The sequence below is a fragment of the Gavialis gangeticus genome, unplaced genomic scaffold (genome assembly GCF_001723915.1).
Source record: "Gavialis gangeticus isolate Ggan-Ray unplaced genomic scaffold, GavGan_comp1, whole genome shotgun sequence".
Taxonomy (NCBI): domain Eukaryota; kingdom Metazoa; phylum Chordata; order Crocodylia; family Gavialidae; genus Gavialis; species Gavialis gangeticus.
The window spans coordinates 85,200,425-85,222,842 of record NW_017729031.1 but is presented as its reverse complement, the minus strand read 5'-3'; the positions used below and the strand labels follow the sequence as shown (position 1 = coordinate 85,222,842).

General features: G+C 43.2%; 1 protein-coding gene across 4 annotated transcripts in view; it reads right to left on the bottom strand.

Moving 5' to 3' along the window:
• The window catches only part of ADARB1 (adenosine deaminase, RNA specific B1), a 213,994-nt gene extending 192,730 nt beyond the window's left edge, over positions 1-21,264 (bottom strand). For 2 of the 4 annotated variants that reach the window (XM_019523307.1, XM_019523310.1), the window contains exon 1: positions 20,548-21,264. The gene's annotated coding sequence lies outside the window, so the exon portion shown is untranslated. Of the gene's footprint in view, positions 1-9,965; positions 10,014-10,810; positions 10,854-12,920; positions 12,990-20,547 lie in introns of all 4 variants that reach the window. The other 2 variants (XM_019523308.1, XM_019523309.1) reach the window with 2 other exon arrangements.
• Between the last annotated feature and the right edge of the window lie 1,154 nt (positions 21,265-22,418).

Genomic DNA, 22,418 nt, shown 5'->3' with positions numbered 1-22,418 from the left:
AGCCCCCCAACCCCCTCCTCACTCTTCCAGCCTCCTCCCCACCCCCCACAACTGCCCCACATGCATCCCTCTAAAAAACCAAAAACAAAAAAACCCCCAGAACTCACCAGCTCCTGCAGCAGCCTCGGAGCTTGGGGGGGGGGGTTCGTGCAGGGTCCCCACATGGCGCAGGGCAGCAGGGATTGCCCCCCGCCAGCAGAAACTGGTGAGCCCAGGGCTTCACCTTGTTCTTCCATAAAGAGCCAGAGTTGCGGTGGGTGGCGGGCTCATGCAGAGCACTCAATGCAGCTTGGGGCAGTGGGGAGCAGCAGAGATCATCCCCCCACCACCACCTGGCAGCACCCGGTGAGTCCAGGGATTTTTTTCCAAAGTGCTGGGAGCTGGGGTGGGCAGGGGATGAGCCTGGGTGATCCAGAGGATTCAGCTGCTGAATTGATTGAGGACAGTAATTCGAATCACCGAATCAATTCACTTTCCCCCGAATTGGCCAAATCCAAATCTGGAGTGAATACTAACTGCTTTGCACAAGCCTAGAGTACGCTGTATTCCCCAAGGGATGCCTGAAAGGTCTTTTGAGGATGGAAGAAATACAGTAAAGTTAAGAAATGGCCATTTTCAGGCCCCTGAGGGTAGATCTAAATATTCCTTAGCCTAGCTCTCTTCAATGAAAGGAAACTGAAATTGGATTTTCCTAACTCACCTCTACAGTTCATTCTGAGGCAAAATTTCTCATAAGTCCCACATCATAAGCTTCTAGACTAGGGACAAACATTACACATAAACAAGCTTAAGTGATCAGAAACTGTTTTAAAGCTGTAACAGAACAGATGTTCAGTGCATGTAAATCAGTTTGAAAATGGCTGAAACTGGTTTGAGATAAACCTGGTCAAATGTAGTATCAAACTTAACAGATTTGGCTCAAACCACTTTATGCAATGTCTGTCCCAGACCCCTTCCTGGTTCAAGTTAAACCAGAGTCCCCCAGCATCCTCTCTGGGCTGTGAGCTCCAGCAGAGCAGGGCTGGCCCCACCCCTCTGTGCCCCAAGCCAAGCAGGGACAGGCAGGGGTAGGGGTCTGGCCAGAGAGGGTTTTAATTCCCCCCCCCCGCCCCACTGGCAGGGACCTGAGCTGGATCTGCTGGGTGTTCCTCCCCTTGGTACTTCAACAGCAAGCCACCATGGCCCCTGGGACAGAGGGGTAGGGAGGAGGGTTATTCCCCCCTCTACCCCCACTGCCCCCAGGGGACTGCAGCCAGGTCTGCCTGTCCCACTCACCACCACCACACTCACTCCTAGCTTGAGGTAAGTGGCAGAATAAGTCATCACCTCAGCGTCTGGCCACACCCCCATGCAGCTGCTACAGCAGCAAGAAGGCAGGGCCCTTGATGGGAGAAGCAGCCCATCATAGTGTCGGGGAATGCGAGCCACTTCCTAGCAGGGTGGGGAAGGGGGCAGAGCTGTGGTAAATTACGCATTGCAACACAGGAGCTCAGAGGGGACAAGAGACATCCAAGCTGCTGTCGCCGCAGTCCACAACAGCTTTCCCTGCTCGGCCCAGGCTCTCACTCAGGGAAACCATGACAGAAGCTGCTGCCCCCATCATGATTGCATCCTGTCGCAGAGCACTTAGGTGCCCTGCACCTGAAAGCAGAAACAGCTCAAGAGAGACCTCTAGTGGTGAGAAGGGGGAGGCGCAGCTGCCAGTCACCAGGGCAGCGCAGGTGCTGGTTGCTAGGGCAACCAGTGAAACCAGCTGACAGGAAGGGGCAGGGCTTAGCCCTTCTTAAGCCCAGGCAGGAACTAAGGAGGGCAGTTCCCCTCTGGTAGCCAAGGAGGGGGGAGCTCGGCCAGTGCAGAGAGAGGGGAGACGATCAACTGCATGAGCATCCTGATTGCTGCCATGGGTTGGAGTATTTTCCCGGTAGGGATCAAATGTTGCTTTGACCAGATGGTTTAGTTTTATGTTACAACCCAGGGGCTTTGTGTTTTTTGTGTTTACTGTTTTAACAGGAGGACCAGGTGAGGCTATTAGGGGTTAGAGGAGGCCTCATAGGGACTCCACAGTAATGTAGGGGTCCTGGTGCCAGAGAGGGCATAGCATTTGGGGTGCACTGGCCCCAGCCCTGAGCAAAGGGAGGCAGCGAGGAGCCCCAGGGAGGTAAAGGAGAGGGCCAAATCACAGCAGGGCCCAGGTCAAAATCCTGTTGGTACCATCTGCAAGGCTTGGGCTGTGGTGCAGGGGAGGAAAAGGAGCCACAGATAGCGCCCCCTGGCACCAGGGCATATAAAGTGGGCAGCTTCCCACTAATTACATCACTCAATCAATTAAGATCAAGGCATAGCAGGTGAGTAAGCAGGCAGCTGGCCCAAAACAGGAGGCCAGAGTCATCACTAGAAAGGCTCCAGTAGTGATACTCCTGTCACACACTGCCCCCCCACTGCTCCAGCAGCCTGCAGAGCACCTTGGGAGGGGGGAGGGAGCAGGGTTATTCCCCCCTCTGCTCCTGGAGCACTGCAGCAGGGTCTGTCTGCCCCAGTCAGCGCCGCTTGCTCTGTGCTCAGGGCAAGTGGCGGAATAAACCCCCTCTGCCAGACACTGAATGGAGTGGGGGCAGGAGGGGGCTTATTCCGCCACTTGCCCCAGGCACAGAGTGAGTGGCAGCAGCCATGGAAAAGAGATGCCCACTGCAGTGCTCTGGGGGCAGAGGGAGGAATGACCCTGGCTCCCTGCCCCCCACCTGGCGTCTCAACCCACTCTCATCCAACCACTGGAGTGGCAAAGGGGGAGTCACCATGACAGGGGCAGGAGCCACAGCTCTGCCCACCCTGCAGCAGGGCCCTCTGCCGGGAAGGGGCTCGCAGTCCTTGACACTATGACAGGAGCTGCTGCCCCCATCGAGAGCCCTGTCCCCTTGCTGCTGCAGCGGCCAGGCAGGGGCAAGGCCAGATGCCAGTTGGCAGGGCCCCTTCGGCAGGGGGAGGGACAGGGGTTCTTCCACCACTTGCCCCAAGCAAGGAGCGAGCAGCAGCATTAGTTCAGGTGGGCAGACATGGCTGTGGCTTCTCAGGGGGCAGTGGGGGTAAACAGAGGAATAATACCCCTCCCTGCCCCCTCTGCCTCCAGGGCCATGGTGGCCTGCTGCTACAGCAGTGAGAGGGGAGCACCCAGCAGACCCAGCTCAGGTCCCTGCCAGTGGGACAGGAAGGGGGGAATTAAACCCCTGTCTGGCTAGTTCAGCTTTGACTGGCCACACCCCCTCAACACAGCTTCCCTACAGCCAAGGGCATGCTCTAACACCCCCGGCTCCTGGCCTGAATGCCAGCACATGCCTGCAGTTACTTCCTCAGTCCACAAGGAATGTCTGTGCTGTTACAAATCAGTTCAACCTAGGTAGGTTAGACTAACATGCAAAGATCAAATCAAGTCAGGCTCTGGCTTTCTGAATGTCTGTCTTCAGCCCTAGAATCTGAATGGGGTCTGGCCACTGCCCCAGCCTTGTCCCTCTAAGCACAAGGGGATACAGGGGTATAGGTTGTAGCCACATTGGTGTAAGGACATAGGCAGACAAGGTTCTTTGGGTAAATCTGGTATCTTTTATTAGACTAACTCAAACAGTTGGAAAAATTCTTCTTTGCAAGCTTTCAGGTACAAACACCCTTCATCAGGCTGAGGAAGGGCCTGCAGATGGTCTATGCTCTTCCTGGATGGAATGAATAGTAAAGCCAAAGGCTGGTATGCATGCAAGAAAGTCAGTTAGTGAATATGAATAGTGAAGAGTCAGTGGGTGAGAGAGGGGTTGGGGTTGTGGGAAATGAATGTAGCTGGTAAACAGTGGTGAGGTACCTGGGGAGTCTGATGTGAGGCAGGATATAATGTGTCATAAATCTAGTACCTATATTTAGTCCTTGTTTTATTGTATCCAGTAGGTTGATGAACAGGAACTCTGACTAGCAGTACATACTGAAAGTTTTAATTATTCCAACAGCCTGTCCAACTGAACTTAGCACGAACTCCCACATAGCTTATACCTTTTGTGATTCTTAAATTATAAATCAAAAGGCACCTTATGCCTGTGCTATCACAAACAGTCTTTACACAGAAAGAAACACAGCACTCTACATAAAAGGTTATAAAAGAAAAACTACAAGAGAACATTAATACCCAACGATCTGACATCCTGAACTTTGAGCTCCTCGTTCTAGCTTACCATTCACTTGGGAGTTTATCTGTGTTCAGACATGCTAGCAGGAGCCTGATGAGAGAGAAAATCTTGCATTTCCCCTTCAGCTTGAGTTAGTAAAAATGGCTGGAGAGACGAAATGGCTCAGGTCCAGCACTTTCACAGCCTTCCAGTTCTGTCAGGAGATTGCAGACCCCTGCCAGGTGACTTTGTTACCAAGGCAATCTTTCCCCTGACAAACCAGTTTGTCTTGGTAAGAACTTGCTTAGTGCCCAAGACATTTGTTTTTAAATAGAGGACCATCTCCATTTAACAACTCCCTATTGTTAGATCTGTTCCATCACTGTTTGGAATTTCAGCTCAACATCTTGGTGAAAGGGTACTAAAGAAATGGATTTGGCAGCTTGTGCTTATACTTAACAAAGAGTTTATAACATCACATTGAATTTGTAAATTGCACAGATCATAATATTTAGAAAAGAAAGAAAAAGAAAAACCTATTTTCTAAAACTGAGTATCATATGCTAGTTTAGTTTGGCATACAACTTCTTTAAAAATACTGAGCTTAATTACTGTATGGTCACTATTATACATTAGCTCCTATATGTTAATTTGGATCCTTTTATTTACCCTATGAGATCTATGGCACCATTATAAAAAAATAAATAAATAAATAAATAAATCAGGAAGCTAGAGAAACAAGAAGGCATTCATCATCAACCAGACAACCAGCTCATGATCTCCATTACTAATGGCCCTTGCCCAACTTGAGACCTCAAAACCAAATTAATCCAAACCATTACTACCTCTTGAGAAATTTAACCTACTTTCCAGGAAAAAAAAATAAGATGCTACCAAGATAGTATCTCCAGGAGCCAGACATGTAAGACTGGAAAGCAGGCTGCAAAGGGGGTTTTTTTTATTATTATTATGTATTTATTTATTTGGCTGAGACCAATACATTTTATAAATCACCAAGGAAAGAGCAATTACCCATGTGAAATCAAGACCCATAACAACTGATTGGGAAAGCTGGTGAGGGTATGGACAAATGTATATCCAAAACCATTTCAAAAGGGATTCCTCTTTTCAAAAGGGGAGCTGCTGCCTGGGATCAAGCACTGGATATTATAAGTAACAGCTACATGGACAAGCTGGGAGTGATCCAAACCCAGCAAAACTACTTTAACACTGCTTCTCCCAGGGTTAAAGTTGAAGTGAGTGCTGTTTTGCTTACATTGGTTATGATTCCTGGTTTGTGCACATGCAACTGTTATAACAGCTGCTGTGCAGTTTGGAGCAAAAGTTGCCCCTCCCCTTCTGAAATGGCTGCAAAATGTACTTTTGTCCATATTCCGAGACGGGGTTGTCAACCAGGGGTGCGCATACCCCCACATGTACTTAGAAAGGCCATGGGGGGTATATACAGGTGGGCAAATGGGCAGGGACTGAGCGTGTGCCCCAGGGCACAGCAGTGGCATCTCCCCTGGCACCTTCCCATACTTTGCTTCTTACCCAGGGGAGGGGTGCATCAGGTGCCATCGGCCCCATGTGGTACACTGCAGTGCCTCCCTGCCCCCTATCTTCGCTCGCTCTCCATGCCCGTTCCCAGAAGCAGGGCTGGAGGGGAAGAGGGTAGCAGTGCCCCTCTGTGGGCTGCAAATACACCACCGGGGGGGGGGGGGGGCAGCTCCAAACAGTGGCCACCACCACCCCACATCACCGCTGCCGCACCTCGCACTGCTTTCCTGCAGCTGGTCATATGTGCAGCTCTGCAGGCTGCTGATGGGCGGTGCACAAGGTGCATCAGCAGCCCATGGCACCGGACATGCAACCGGCCACAGGAAAGCAGCACAGGGCACAGCAGTGGCGGCTGCCACATGCAAGGCCCACCCCTCAACCTGGCTGGCCAGCACATATGGGGCACACAGAGGGGCACCACTGCCTTCCAGCAGTCTCCACATCACATGTATTTAGTGTCCCCTCATTTCAAAATGGTGGCAGGGTCGCTTTAATTAAAGCTCATCAAACAAGCTTTAGTTAAAGCACCCCGCCATCATTTTGAAGAGTGGAACACTGAATACACACAACGCTGGTCTGAGAGCCACTCTAATTAAAGTGCCCCCCTGCCCTAGCCCAGGGCATGTGTATAGACACCCCCTAATTTGTTTTAATCGTCTCTTAAGCATAGCAGAGGCTGCAGAAGGACAATGAACTACATATTTAAGATAAGAACATCAGAGAGAGAACAATTCTAAGTGAAGACCAAGTTGAAAGAACTGACCCAGAACTGCAAACACAAATGAAGCTTGGGAAAGTCTGATGTTGTATAGGGTTACCATACATCCAGGTTTTTCCAGACACGTCCTCTTTTTGGGTCCTCCCATCTCCACCCAGGCAGTTTTTAAAAAAAATATCAGCAGATGTCTGCAATTTTGCTCTGGTGGGGGATGCCTGCCCCTCCAGCAGGGGCGTGAGCACTCTTTGGAGCTGCAGGGCTGGGGGTGAGTGAAGAGCACTGACAAAGCTGGGGGGAGACAGGGGACTGTGGTCAGGAATAAGGGGTACTGGCAGGCCTGGGGTAGGGACCAGGGCCTGCAGGTTGGAAGTGAGGGGTATCAGCAGGGATGGGGGGCAGCAGCATGTCTGGGGGGTGGAGTATTGTGGGTTGGGAATGAGAGGCAGCAGCAGGGTGGGGGGGCTGTGGCTTGGGAGTGAGATGCAGGGGCACATGGGCAAATCACTGTCCCTACCCCCACAATCATATGCCCCCTACATGTGTCCTCGTTTTTGAAATTGGAAATATGGCAACCCTAAGGTTGCAGAGTCAAAGGATTACATATATAAAAAGCTGATTATTCCAAGAATAGGGTTAGTGAATCATAAAGAAGATATGGTCAAATTAAAGTGGAAGAAGGGAATGGAGTAAAAACCATCACAGGACAGGCAGTAGCAGGGACTGAGAGCTAAAACCAGAAAGCAGATGAAGGATGAACTAATATACAGACACACATACTATACACAGTTTACTTATGGTGGGACAGGAATTCTAGAGTAAGCAAGAAAAGAAATGTGGAAGTTGAGTGATATGGAAGAACACTGAAGTAGGTGAACAAAGAATGAAAGATTTTGACTTTTCCTCAACAATAGTGTGTTACTTAGCATCTCAGTTCTGACCTGCAGCATGTAAATATACATTCTCAAGTTTTTTGGTAGTCCCCAGAATTACTTCTGGGGTAGCAACCTCAAACTCTGCACAGCATATAATGCAGCTGTTAGTCCACATGAGAATAACCTCTGCGGCTATGTTAGCATGGCTATGACGGCAATCTCTCCTTTCCCCTAACCCAGTAGAAATGCAGTATGCCAAGAGAAGTTTTTGCCAACATAGCTAAACCATGTAACCAAACAATAAGGGAAGCCAACAAAAGGACTCTTCTGTTAGCATAGCATATGCATTAGGTTCTCCCCCGCTACCTCGCCGTATTAGGGGTATATCAGCATCAATAAAAGGGAAATTGACATTATCAGCAATCAGCTTTCTTTTGGTGATGTGGCCAATAATGTTGCCAATAAATGCCGTATACATGTGCGCAGTCACAGCGTGCATGAGGCCAGGAATGCAGCCTGGCAGCTTAGACAGCAGTGATCAGCCAGTAAGTCTGTTGGAGGAAGAAGCAGCAGCAGCATGGGGCAGGGGCAGATTGAGGCCCCCCCCCCCCGACAAGCCACAACTCCATCTCGCACTCTGCCCCAGCTGGGAAGCGACTGTCCCTCCCCAGCCCCACTCCCTCCCTCACCATGGGGACCCCAATCTGTCCTCTGACACCACTTCCCCCCCCCCACCCCCCACAAAGACTTACCAGCCAGATGCTGCTCTCTAAGCTGCCAGGCTGCATATCGGCAATCAGACTGGTATCTGCCAATATGGCTGGTTAACAATTGGCCATCGATATCAGCCCCAAAAAAATCTTTATCGATGCACCCCTACCCAAAAGAGCTATCAGATGAGCGTATGTTTTTTCTACACTCCTAGCCAATGTAGGTCTGCCAGCAAAACTTTACAGTATAGTAGACCTGGTGTCTGTTTTACAGAAAGCTGTTTATATTGCAGATAATGTCCAGCTATTAATGTTGAGTTGCCTAAAGATGTGCATAGTACACTATCCAAATTTAAAATAGCGCTGAATTAACGTAAAGGAATAAGACACAGCAAACTTAGTCACAAGGTACTATTAATGTATTGCATGTGAAACAGATTATGAGCTGAGCTATCTGTAACTTGCAAGCAACTTGAAGCGGATTTACCGGAAGAGGTAAAGGAAAAGAGAAAAGGTGGTTCAAGCACCTACTTTGAATGCCTTCAAGAGACATTTGGATGTTTATCTTGCTGGGATCCTATGACCCCTGCTGAATTCCTGCCCCTGGGGCTGGACCCAAAGATTTTCTGAGGTCCCTTCCAGCCCTAATGTCTATGAAATCTATGAATATTATTGGAGATGCTGTAGAGAGTTGCTATGCACCTGATTGGCCAATGGTCAAACATTGTAAGTTGCTTGGTACAAACTGGACCCTCTGGAAACATACAATTCTGACAGGAGAGGAATGAAGTGGAGGGAGAGCAAGAAAGGAGCACCAACTCTTCTGGTGGATTCATCAGATCCTCCCAGGCTCCCCAGCTAAGTTAAAGAGTAAGCCCTCCATCAACCACAAGAGAGCTGGTGCTGTGTCAAGGGTTAGTATAGCTTTGCTTCTCTTGCATTATTATGCATTCAAATGAGTTTCAAAGCTGGCTCACCATGTCATAGCATCATGTCAAGAACCTAAAGTTCCAAGAAAATCTAGCAATCCCTGGTGTAATTAATAATTTACACATTGACACAATCATTTGGAACAAGCTAATCTCTTGTAGCTACCCATAACATGATAAAAGTCCAAGTGTTAAATGCCTTTCAAGAGAGAGAAAGGACAAATAGCCCAGAGAGCAGAATGGCACAGGAATAGCAAGTCAAGAGCGAAGCTCCCCAAAATGTGAATCAAAACCAGAACAGAGATTGGTGGACTGGGAAAAATTGTTTTAATTACAGGACAGGCATATGAATAAGAGCTGTTGATCCCTAATCAAGGCTGAAGGACTTGAGAACCTAAATAGCCTGCATGTCAGTAGGGCTTAAGAAAAAGACTGACCTGACAAGCTGGACTGCATGTTGGAGGGAACTGAACAGCTGAAGCTTTGGAACATGGATACATAGGAATGGAAAGAACCTGCTGCACACACAAAATCCCTCACTTCTTCCATGCTAATTCTTTCCACACTCCAGCTAGAACTCTAACCCCAAAGGCTAGCCATGTCTTCTCACCCTCCTACTAGACTCCTCCATTTTCTTTTGGTTCACTGTCTATCCATACCTACACCTACAAGGGCACCTTTAACTTGACCTATATGCAGCTATTCCAGAGATACAGCCCATGACTTGACAAAAGAATACGTGAGTGCATATATGCCTGTGTGTATTTAGAAATTCATACCCACCTTGGACCTGCTTACCTGAATACTCCAGTGCTACTTGTTTGGTTAGTATTTGCATCTGAATGTGTGCATGATCCTTAACTATGGGGCAAGTAGCTAAATAGTCACAGCTTTAAAAGAAAACATGCAAAAACACAGAAGCCTAGTGATGAACCAGTTACTATCTTGCATTTTGTGAAGTAAAGCAAAATAAACTCTGACCAGAATTCAGCTGCATCCAGATAAGAATTAGGAGGAACTTCACATTTACTTACATTAGATATGTCTGAAAGTCAAGTCATTGATGTTGTTCAGAGGCATACCTAAAACATCAAGACATCAAAGCCACTATTGTTTATATTAATCTGAGTAACATGAAAGCCATAATTAAATTACTGCTTAATCTTGTTTCTTTTTGATCCACAGTCTGAAAACTTAAGAGGCTCTAAAAAGGATGTTATCTAAAAAGGATGAATATACTAGGTCACTTTTGGTGTTTACTATGAATCTGAAAACACTTTAATTAAATCCATTAAGATCCCAAGCAATTGTGCACAAAAAGGAGATCTTTCTGTATGGTACTTCAAGCATCTATTTAAGATGGTAGTATGTGAATCATTCATGTAGAATGTGGTGCCAACTAGAGGGAAGGTAATGGGCACAAAGGTACAGAAGGGAAATCTGACACATTTAAGTTAGGAATAAAATTAAAATAGCTTAGTACATTCCATTTAGGGAGACTAGATCATCTCCATGCCAGAATTCTGAAAACTTAACATGAGAAAAATGCAGCTATAATAGCAAGGTTTTTTTCAAATAAACCTTTCATATAAACTATAAAAGAGTAAATATAGTGCATCTATTTAAGAAACAGAACAAGCAATCCAGGCAACTATAGTCCCAATTAGTCTGATCTTCATAACAGGCAAGACTTAAGAGCACATTTTGAAGGGAAGTAGTACACAGCTGAAGGTAAATGGAACCCAGGATAAAAATGCAACATGCACTTACCAAACTGAGATCATAACAAACCAACCTGTTTACTTTTGTAAAATAATTTGTTCTCTAGATGCTTAGCATTAGATGTTTACTAAACTTCTGTAAGTAGATGTTTACTTACTTCAGTAAAAATGTGGTAGGGTGCCACATGGGAAACAATTAAACTGGAAAAGATAGGAATCAGTTTAAGAATTGTAAATTAGATAAAAATTGGAGAGAGAGATGTCACCATCACAATAAATAGTGATGAACAGTGGGCAAAAAGAAGTTTACTAGTGAAGTTCCTCAAGGTCTTTGAGGCCAATCTCATTTCATGTTTTCATTAATGCTGTTCATGCAAAAAGTAGGGGGATCCTGGTAATAAAATATGCCAATATTCTTCAAAACTTGGTGTCATTAAATACAGAGAAGGAACAGAAGATCATACATAAATGACCGGATGACCTTTAGGGCTAGAATTCTAGAAAAGGGAGGAAATTTAACAGTATAAAATGTAACAATAATAATTTCGGTAAACTAGGCCCCTTCAGTTGCAAACAGAGGAGAAAATAACCTGCTCTATTAATTAATCCCAGAATAATTTAGACCTACCAATGTGATGCAATTGCATCAAAGGCAAATACCTTGCCTAATGCATCTTGGGGAGGCATCTGCAAGAGAGATAAGTACTACCTACCATTGTACCAAATGCCCTGGTGAAATCTTACCTGAAATGCTGTGTAGAATTCTTGTCACTCGGGCTAAAAAAAAAAAAGCAACCAAGCAAACAAAAAACACCACCAAAAAACCTTCTACTGGAAAAAGTGCTGGGAAGGGCAACTAAGATGATCAAGGGAATTGACAGTCTATCAAAGAAGAAACTAAAAGGGTTTGGCTTGTATGTGTAGCAAAATAAAGATTGAAAGGGAATATGAATATAAATGTAATGGGGTAAAACAACAAGGGGAAATTATTTAAGCGAGAGCAATGTTGGCACAAAACCAAATATATATATATTGACCATTAATACATTTAGCCTGGAAATTAGAGAAGATCTCTAAGCATCACATTTGTGAAGTTCTAGAACAGCCTTTCAGTGGGAGTAGTAAGTACAGAAGGCCCATCTAGATTTAAAATGCAATTTGATACATTTGTTAAAGGGATTATATGATACCATTGCCTCTTACAGCAGAGAACTGAACCCAACTATTAAATGGGCTCTCCTACTCACTGGTAATATACACACAGATCATATAGGGACATGCCTATGTAGGTGACTTTATTCGGAAGTTAACAGAAAGACTTATTTTTTACAACCTACCAAAAATATTATAATTGACAAGGTATGCTGCTATACAGCAGAACACCTCATGCAAGTCCACTAGAGGGCAGCAACCGAATATTTTCTGGAGTTTAACATTTACCACAGGTAAGTGGACAGCTCTGTTTCCAATCAAGAAATTAAATGTTAGTTATACAAAACTGCCATTCCTTTGATAGATCCTCATAGTCATAGAGAAATGGGGTTGGAAGGGACCTCCACAGGTCATCTACTCCAGTGTTTCGCAACCCATGAGTTATGACACAGAAGTGGGTTGCTAAAATATATGAAAGGGTCACAAACAAACTTTAAAAATGGATCAACAAACTTTCAAAATGGATTCTCCCTTGAAGGAGAAAACTGTGGCTTTTCCCTTGCAGGCTGGCAGAGTTCCAACCTTCAAGGGCCTAGCGGGGCCCTACACACCCACCTCCTGCCCCGCACACTGGGGACATGGGGGTGGGGGTCAGTGTATCAAGAGTGAGGGGCACTGGGTCGGGACTGGCCATTGATGTTTAAAAATGGGTCCTGGTACAAAAAAGGTTGAGAACCACCGATCTAGTAAAACCCTCTCCCCGACACAGGATCTTCCCTATCCAAACCATCCTATACAAGTCCATAAGCTAACCTCTTAGTAAAAATATAAATCAACCCTGACACAAGACAAGACACAACACCCTAACCTGCCACAGGTAAAGCAGAGGGACCATGACAGCCAATGGCCTGCTTCCGTCTTGTACACTGGTGGACTTGGAAGCAGAAAAAGAAATTTTTTAAGAAAGGTGTCCATGATCTATGAATCCACGAATGCCACAGGATGTGCTCCACAGGGAAATAAAAGCATGCATGATACAGCAGTTCTGCAGGTACTCCAATGTGAGGCAATGAAGAGCAAAGCATACAGTCTATGAAAGTCAGGGTTGTAGATTACCAGTAGAGGAAGAGAGCAACATCTTTGTTCTTTTTTCACTAAGTAGAACCCATTAAGGCAAGCCCACACCTGGAGGTAAAAGGAAATATTGTTTTCCATGCACCTGGCCTTCCTGCAATTTAGTGTTTTGGCTAGGTCCAGATGACCAAGCACTATGCCAATGAGCGGATTCTTGTACTTGGCCTCTTGCTGATGATAACACTGTATAAAGTCACAGATACTGCCATCTTTTCTGGTTGGCAAAAAGACTCTGCCCAGAGGTGGCCAACCTGCAACACAGGTGCCACAAGTGTCATAGGCAGCCTGTGTGTGCGGCACAGCAGAATAGGGAGGAGACAGGAAGCAATGTGGCAGATAGGGCAGGGAGCAGAAGCACAGGGCAGAAAACAGAAGGTAGAGCAGCAACTTGGCCAAGAAGCACAAAACAGGGAGCAGAAAAGTTGAGCTGCAAACTGGGTAAGGGAAAGGAATCGGAGTTACACTCAGAAAGAGTGCAGGGCTAATTTGTGGCACACCTACCAAAAGGTTGGCCGCCACTCATTTATCTCATCTCAATACACACTAATTTGGTTTTGGCTATACTAGCCTTCATCTCCTATATGGACTACTGCAGTGCCTGGGCACAAAGCCATCAAATCATAAAAGCCTCAAAAAATGTGGTGGGAAGGAACCTCAGGAGATCATTTAGTCCAACCCATGCAGAAGTCAGAAGCATTCCTGCCTAAAGTAACCCAGACAAATGCTCATCTCACCTGCACTTAAAACCTTCCAATAACAAAGTTTCCACAACCTCTCTAGGTAATCTGTTCCATCCCTTAACCATCCTCAAAGTTAGGAAGTTCTTCCTAATAACCAAATGTAAAATCTCCTTTGTTGCAGTTTAAAGATACTTACTTCTTGTCCTGTTCCTAGTGAGGACAGAAAGTAGTCCATCGCCATCCTCTTCATGCAACCCTTTTTGCATTTCAAGTCTTATCAAATACCCGCTCCATTTTCTATTCTCCAAACTAAATAATCCAGTTATTTGATATTTTCCTTACACATCCTGTCTTCTAGACTGCTAGCTGAGCTTGTCATCTTATAGCAGACTTCTTTTGTGAAAACTGAAGTTAAAAAAAAAAAATTAAACACTTCAGCCTTCTCCACATCACCTATTATTACATTCCCCACCCCACTCAGTAAGAGGCCTACACTTTCATTGGTCTTCCTCTTATTACTAATATATTTATAGAATGCATCTTTGTTTTCTTTTATAACCCTTGCTAGCTGAAGTAGGAATGCGCTTGAGGGAGGAAAACTGAAGCCAAAACAAGTACTACAGAATGTGACAGCACATCTCTTCAGCATCACAAACTAACTTCAAAATCTATTCCCTACTCTCTACCTTGGGCTTACTATAGAATACAAAATTCAACATTTCTGTTTTTAAAGAACCTAGAACAGTGCTTCTCAAACAGGGTGCCATGAGATCCTTTAAAGAGTGGTCTGGGTGCTGCACAACATTAGCACTGTTAGATGTACAAACACTTATATATGATCTGCAAGATAAACCCAGAGATTTCAAATAGAAGTCTATAATATGAAGGGTCTGTAAAAATAGTATTGGCAATAGTCTACAATACAAGGGTCTGTAAAAATAGAACTGGCAGATTTTCTGGTAGCCTAGGAGAAAGGGACTGAAAATTGTAGGGGCAGTGTCCTTTCTTTGTTCACAAATAGGATGTCTAGATTCTCTTGTGTCAAATCACAGGGACAGCCAAAGCAGCTGGCTCTGTTCACTACCAACTCCTTCACTCATTTCAGGAGACTGTCAGACATGGAACTAGGCTATGAGAGTTAGCCTCCAACTCTGTATAAGGTTCTCCCAACTGGAACAGGAGCACATCATGTCAGGAACTCTATCGTCTAGCTCTTCACCTTCAGTACAAGTACTGAGTAACATCCATCTGCCACACATTCATCATGAAGCTATTATACAAATACATTAAGGATGAAAAGGTGAGAGGACCTCCAACTACACATCAATCTCCTTTGCCCCCTTCCACCTCGCCTCAATTTCCATCATCTCTGTGGTCACCTCTGCCACAATATAAACTTCTCAGTACATCTTGTTGACAAAAAGAATGGATATTGTTAACACAAACTAATCACTTACTTGACAAAAACTTATCAGTTAGCAACCTGGTTTTGATATACCACATCACCTCATTTCTCCTGAATGTCTTCTACTGTAGTCAAGGGCAGTGAATTACCAGGAGGCACAACTGAGGCATTTGGACAAACTGAACTGTATATGTGGCAAGTGCATATTCTGATTCACATCATGGAGGACCACACCCAAACAGACTGGATGACAGTTTAAGTGCCTGTATCCAGTCACTAAAATGCCATGGCATGACTTGACCAGATACACATTAACTAATAACTGGACCAAAGCAAAGTGCAAGTGATGTAGGCAATCCAGATTTGTCCACCTTCAAAAAAATTGAAGAAAAAGCTATAAAGACAAGAGCAGGAATATTCAATGAAGAAAGTGAGAGAGAGCTTAATCTTTCAAAGAAAAAAGAGCAAATAATTTAAAATAGCAAGCAGGGGCTCATAAGCAGAAGAATTTTTAGGTCTTTTCCTCCTTGCTTCCTAGTGGGAGAGAACATCATATTGTATTTCCCTATCACTTGTGGAATGGGAGATGCTCTTACATTTTCTGTTTTGTCTCAACACAAACAAAGGACCTACAGAACATCTGTAAATATAGGTGCAGAAACACTGAAATTTATATACTAATGTGTGTTCTTGTGACATTGGAATTTTGTTTTTCAACATTTATATTTCCCTTATGATCATACTATCTAGTTGCCCCACCCAAAAGGCAAAATAAGTGTAAAGTAATTCAGTTAAGAAATTAAAAAGTTGATTTCTACAGCAAGCTTAACAGTCAGTTTGCTTATGCTGTGTCCATACCATAATTCAACCCTTTCCTTGCTGCCTAGTACTGAATTTTCTACCTTCATTACAAAATTGCAGAGAGTCAGAAGACTCACAGAAGCTTTAAAAACAGAAGTCAAGCAATTAAATTTCTCATCTTCAAGGACACATTAATATATGCTTTTGTGTTTAACAAAGACTGAGGAAGAAATAAATGTGTATCAATTCATCCTATTTTTTTTAAACAATTTTTAGCATGTAATAACAAAATTCAAAAAAGTAATTCTATGCACTGAAGACAAAGATATTTTACAGTAAAAAGTGGATTGGAAAGATGAGATATTTTAAGTGATTACTGGAGGGAGTCAAGTACTGTGATATTGTTTTGGAATGGAAGAAAGTATCACAAAGCAAAGACCTACTCAGAATGTGGCACACCCCAAATAATTCATATATGAAGCTTGGCTGTTGAGATTTCATATGCCTTTTAGAAGAGTTAGAAGAGCCTCTTGGAAGCAGACACACAGAAGCAAGTTGGAAAAAAATGGAGTTATCTTCTAAAAACAAGCTAATTTCTGCTTTGTTCAAGGGACTTCATTCCAGTATATAATTATTAAATGTTCTTGAGTTGCAATAACTAAAGAACTGCTGTGAGTAGAACATACTTTTCTAAGCTGTTGCACAAAAGGCAAGAAAGATAAATTTATTTCCCATTTCATCTTCCATTCCTGTACAATTACTTAAGTCTTTGCAGGAAGAGATAAGCTACTATATATTAAAATCAAATGATTCTCTGACTACAGCTAATCGAGCCATAGCTGCTTCTTCAACATAAACACATGGCTTTTCCACAGAAAAAAACATTTTCCACACGTGTTTTGGGTTCAATCCCATGATGTCTTCCCTGAAATCATGAATAATACAACACATGCAACTTACATACTATAAATTTTATGGGGCTTGGGTATGTATGTATGAGTGGTATATTTTGTGTTTATTTTCTTCTCATCTTTCTTGAGAATAAGAATGTGTTTGCAACTTAAGGAAGTATACATTGTTGTGGTTCTGTGATTTAGAGACAGCTCACATGGCCCCAAAGCCAGGCATGACCGACTGTCCTGTACAATATCACTATATTTATTTGTAAGTGGATAATCAACATGATTTCATTAATATATTTTCATCAAAAGAATGTACAATTGAGCTAAAGCGGTTTAAGTATTCATTCCAATGCTCAGCTCAGAGTTATTGCCTCTATTTCCAATATGCCAGTTTTTAGTTTTTAAAAATACAGTCATTCAAAACCTGCTTCAAGAATACTGAACAAAGTAACCTCTTATGCTACCATGGAGAGCTCCTACCATCACTACTCTGCCCATTTTCTCTCTCTCTTCTGTAGCTCTGCAGGCTGATGATACTGTTATCCCCAACCTCTGCTCCTCTGAGTAGACTTCCTGTGTTCCAACACCTGTCATTAATATCACAGCTACTTAAGCACTGTGTCTGATCAGCTTTAATAGCTATTGCCGCTCTTCCAATTCGAACAATGCTTGAGTGTTTGAATAGCAAGACAACTAAAAGTGCAATTGAACACATCATGTAATTAGTGGGTACAATACTGTGTGTTTAACGCTGCATTTAATATTACTTCAAGTAACTACGATAACTAACGGTTCTGTTCTCCACAAGAGCCAGAATATTCAGCTGCAAAAGCATAGTGAAAACACTAGGCCCAAAGATCAGCTAGAATAGGAAAAAATGTCAACATACCTTACTGGCAGTGATTAAGATACATGAAGCAAGCAAAGACTGCTTTACCAGCCTTACCAAGACTATCTGGCTTCAGTTCCACAATACATGGAATTCAAAGCAATCTGTGAAACAAATTGGTGTACCTCCTGGCTAGTAAAAGCCAGTGAAAAATAACCATGTCCTCTACTTCTGATACTCAAAGCCTTTTTTCAGAGAAGGAAAAGACTGCCCAACTCAATGAAAAATATGATAATTTGCAGGATCCTGAAGAAGTTAAAATTTTGCCATGAACTTCTTTTCAATTACTGTACTATCTCCATCATCTCATTCAAGGGCAAACTGAGAAAAATATGAACTGAATACAAACCAATAACATTTGGCATAGTCACAGCTGAAACATCTCACAATCAGACCAGGCCATAGCATGGGGATGACTAATGGTACCAAAAAACAAGCAATTTCTTTGTGGCCACTGACACTAGATTTCATTCTCATAGTGCTAGACTTCTCTACAGACTAAGTAGAAGCACAAAATACTATTATTATGGCTACATTTCATAGCAGGAGTAGACTGGGCAGATCCACAGAAGCTCAAAATCACTCCTCTCCAGCAGTGCTCAAGGCAGTGATGGATAACTGCTTTTTCCTCCTCTCCAAAGACCCCAAAGGGATTCACGCTAGCTCACATGGGACCATTAATAGAGATACTGAGACAGTACAAGCTTAGTTGCCAATGGTCTGCTAATAACACTCAACTGTACCTCTCAACTGAAGCAACCACTGCCACTACTAGAATGTGAGAATACTGATAGGAAATTAAACTGTTGAAAAGCAACCACATGAAGCTGAACCCATGCAAGATCAAAATGATGCTGGTCAAAAAGGGGAAACACTTTGGCCAAGATACCTTTGTTCCACAGAAAGCACACAGACCCAATTCATCAAAGTGTCATGAACTCATTTGACTCTACCTGGTCACAGAAGCTAAGGAGCCAGTTTTCAAATATGCTGTCTTGGCCTCTAAACCAGTGCTCCCCAACCTTTAAGCAGAAGATCACCTTTGGCATTTAAAAGGAACCCAAGATGTTCTGTGCACCACTGCCACCCCCTCCCCACCCAACCCAGCAGGTAAGTCAGTGGGGAGGCAAGGGTCAGGGCAGATCGAGGCAGAGGGAGAAAAAATTATTTGGGGGCATGCCTCCCCAGCAGGTAAGTCCCACCCGGCTGCGGCCCCACTCAACTGACCCCTGCTCCTGCCTCTAGAGCACTGACCCTCACCATGGGGTCCTCAATCTAGCCCCCACCCTTTCCCTCCCCCACGGACTGACTTGCTGGACTGGGGCACACGCACGCATGCATGCAAGCGGGAACTCAGCTCCCCACCCCAACCTTGGATCAACTCCAAGAGACTCTGAGATCTTCCGCAGGAAGCTCCGAGATCTACCCGTGGATTGAGAGCCACTGGTTGGTGACCACTGCTCTAAACTGACCGCACTAAATCCTTTCCTCTCTGATGATGACCTGCATTTGTTTCCTCCAGGCTAGATTTGTACAGTTCAGTGCATCTGAAGCTGAATGAGAAGACAATGCATAGGTTCCAGACAGTATATAGTGTGGCTTCCCGTCTTTGTCATGACTCGTATTACCATGAGTACAATAGGCTTTTGTTTAAGTCCATTCACTGGCTCCCACAGCTTTCAACATCAGTTTCAGGTCTTAGTTTTCAAAGCAACTAAATGACTGAGCCCCAGCCAAATCAAAAGATGAATTCTGATCTATAAAACCTACCACAACAATCCGTCACCTTCCGGGACAATTCAGATCACAAATCCAATCATTCAATAACATGAGAGGTAAGGAAAAAGTATACTGTCTATGCCAACAGCACCAGTTAGAGAAAAATCCTCAAGAGGAAATCAAGTGAACCCAGAGTCTAACAATCATTAAGGAAAAACTACAAAGCCATCTTCTTTGAGAAAGCCTTTCCATCCCAAGCCAAAGATGCAACATTTTCAGTTACAAACCTCTACTAATCATGACAAAAGGAAAAATAGCAGAAAAGTTCAGATTATAACAAAATCATGGATGCAGACTGTTTAAGCAAAAACAAAACAGAAGGAAATGAGATAGAGAGATCTAAAATAGTGTGCAACATGTGCAATGCGACTAAGACCAAAAAAAAGAAAAAGAAAAAAAATTCAGCATGAATCTAATATGCATTCAAAATGACCTTGGCTATATGGCAATCAACATCCAAGTCTACTATAAAGAGCTGAACAGCTTGAAAGGGGCACTTATGAGTTTGTCAATCAAAAATTCTTTTTCTATTAGATTTTATGGGTAGAGATAAGGGACTGACTTAATATTATTAAATGCATCAGTCCTAACAACTTCCAAACAGGTGCTTTCTTACAATCAGAGTAATTAGCTATGTTCCAAAGTGATGCAACTAAATAATAAATGTGACCTCATAAAAGATTAATTATTTCCCTTGGTTTACAATTCATTTTAGCTTTAGTCTTATAAGGACTGTTTAGTCACAGATTTGTTCCCACTGTAAGCTCATAATGAGATCTTTCTTGGCAGTACTCAAATTAAAACAGGCAACTTTAAAACATGGATAACACAAGTTATATGCAGAAAGAAATGTGCTATTTTCTACTAGATCCTGAAAAAAAAAAAAAATCAGATTTGATATAGATGAAAGATAAAAAAAGAGTTGGAGTGGTGTTGCATAAGAGTTGATATTTCAGTAATAGTCAACCAAAAATCCAACCAATCTTTCTGCTCCACATCAAGGAAACCACATTAATGGATATATATTTCTTACTAATAGTAATTTAAATTACTTGCAGAACACAGAAGCAACTAAACAGAAAAGTATACAAAGATTATTCTTCAGTATACTTTAAGCAATTACAAAAAAATCAAAGTGAATGCTGAAATTTACCTTTTGGATGATAAGACTTCAAGCTCTATGACAATGCTTGTAACTTTGTAAAAGTCTCAGATCAACAGCTGGCATCAAATACTGATCTTCTTGAAATAGGGATGTAGACTGGATAAACATCAGCCTACTATTGGGTGTATAGTCTGACTTCCTTAAACCTATTCCTTTTAAGCAGGGCAATACAAATAGCAGGAGATGGGTCTCTTGAAGCAATGCTGAAGACTTGCTGTCTACTAGGGAATACTGGGCCTCCAAGATGTGTGAAACAGTAGTTTGCCTTTGAAAAAGAAACATCAGTATTTTAATATTACTCTGCCTATAATATTAAAGATACAATTTCATCTGAGATACTATAGAGCAGGGTTTAGCAACCTTTTTGGAATGGTGGGTCCAATTAACTCAGCTTACTCTGAAGGAGAGGCCACCAGCCCCTTTTCTGGTTATTACTTGTGAAGGCCTGCAGCCTCAGCAAGGAAAGATTCTGGCCAAGTGACTTGTTCGTGGAAAGCCACTATACCATTTTGGTAGTAAAATGGTTATGCAGTTATGTTGCACACAAAAGTTTGTAGAAATGCACTGGGGAAAAAAAAAAAAAAAAAAATCAAAGATGAAGATGGACAGAAATGACATCATCATTGGCCACAAGCAGGAGTTCTAGTGGTGGAAAATTTCCACTACTATGAATGTCTGTACTACTCCCTCTCCTGGAAACTTTCTGCCTAGAACTGTTCCCACTCCCCTTGTCCTTATGCCTTTCCAAAATTAGGTGAGCCTAGTCCAGGGAAAACATGGGCAGGAGTCAAGGAGCAACTGCCCCTCTGCTCAGCTCCTGGTGGCTGGGAGCCAAGGGGAGGAGCCACCCAGCACCCACTCTGCCCACACAGTCTAGGGAAGGCACAGCTCAGCTCCTCCTGGGACCATACTGCATACCCTCCTTTGACGAAGGTAACCCTAGTGTCAGCAAGGCCAAAGGAGCATTTCTCCCCGCCCTCCCCTCCACTCCTCTTGGTCCCTGGAAATGAGTCAAGCAGTGGAGAAGTGTACAGATAGTCATTGTCCTATGAGAAACTCCCAGGAGTAACTTCTACTGGGTTGGAAAAGGGTTATTTTTCTGCCAGAACCACCACCATTCTTATTCTAGGAGAATAAAAAGGTGTGTGAATGCTTCTATGCCTGTGGTTGCTATAAGGAGAACTGAGCTTTTCCCAGTAGAAAGGTAACACCTGTACATGGCTAGAAAGATAGCATACTTGGTTATTTCCAAATTGGCCCTTAGTTCTTTGATTTTGCCTCAAAATATCAAACTGACTTACGTTTATCTGTCAACTTTTTTGCTTCCCAATACTCCAGGACTTTACTAACATTCCAAAAATTGCTAGTATTTGCTTGCATTTAACATTCTCCCTAGCTAACGTTGGAGTTAAACATATTTATCATCATTTATACAAACACAAAAAACACTGACCCTTCCTTTCCAAATCTGGGAAAAACCTATTAAAAGAGTATTTTTATGCATCATTAACAATGCTCACCCAGTAATAATAGTATGTTCATTAGGATTTATTTTATTCTTAAGGGTTTTTTTTAACAATTCATTTTTAACATTTCCTTTTTATTGTCCATAATACTTCTAGCCATATATTTTTACTAATACCATTAACTTTCCTCCTTATAAAGCTGAAAATACTTAATAGTAATAGTTACAAAGTTATCAACTTCCCCTTCTTCCAGACTTCTTTTTCATATTTATATACATAAAAATAAGAGCAAGATAATCTCACTTTCTATATTAAACAGAAAAGAACTTCAAGACAGCTTACCCTCCACTGTGATTGTAGAATTCTATTATGGGGTATCAACTAAAATATTTT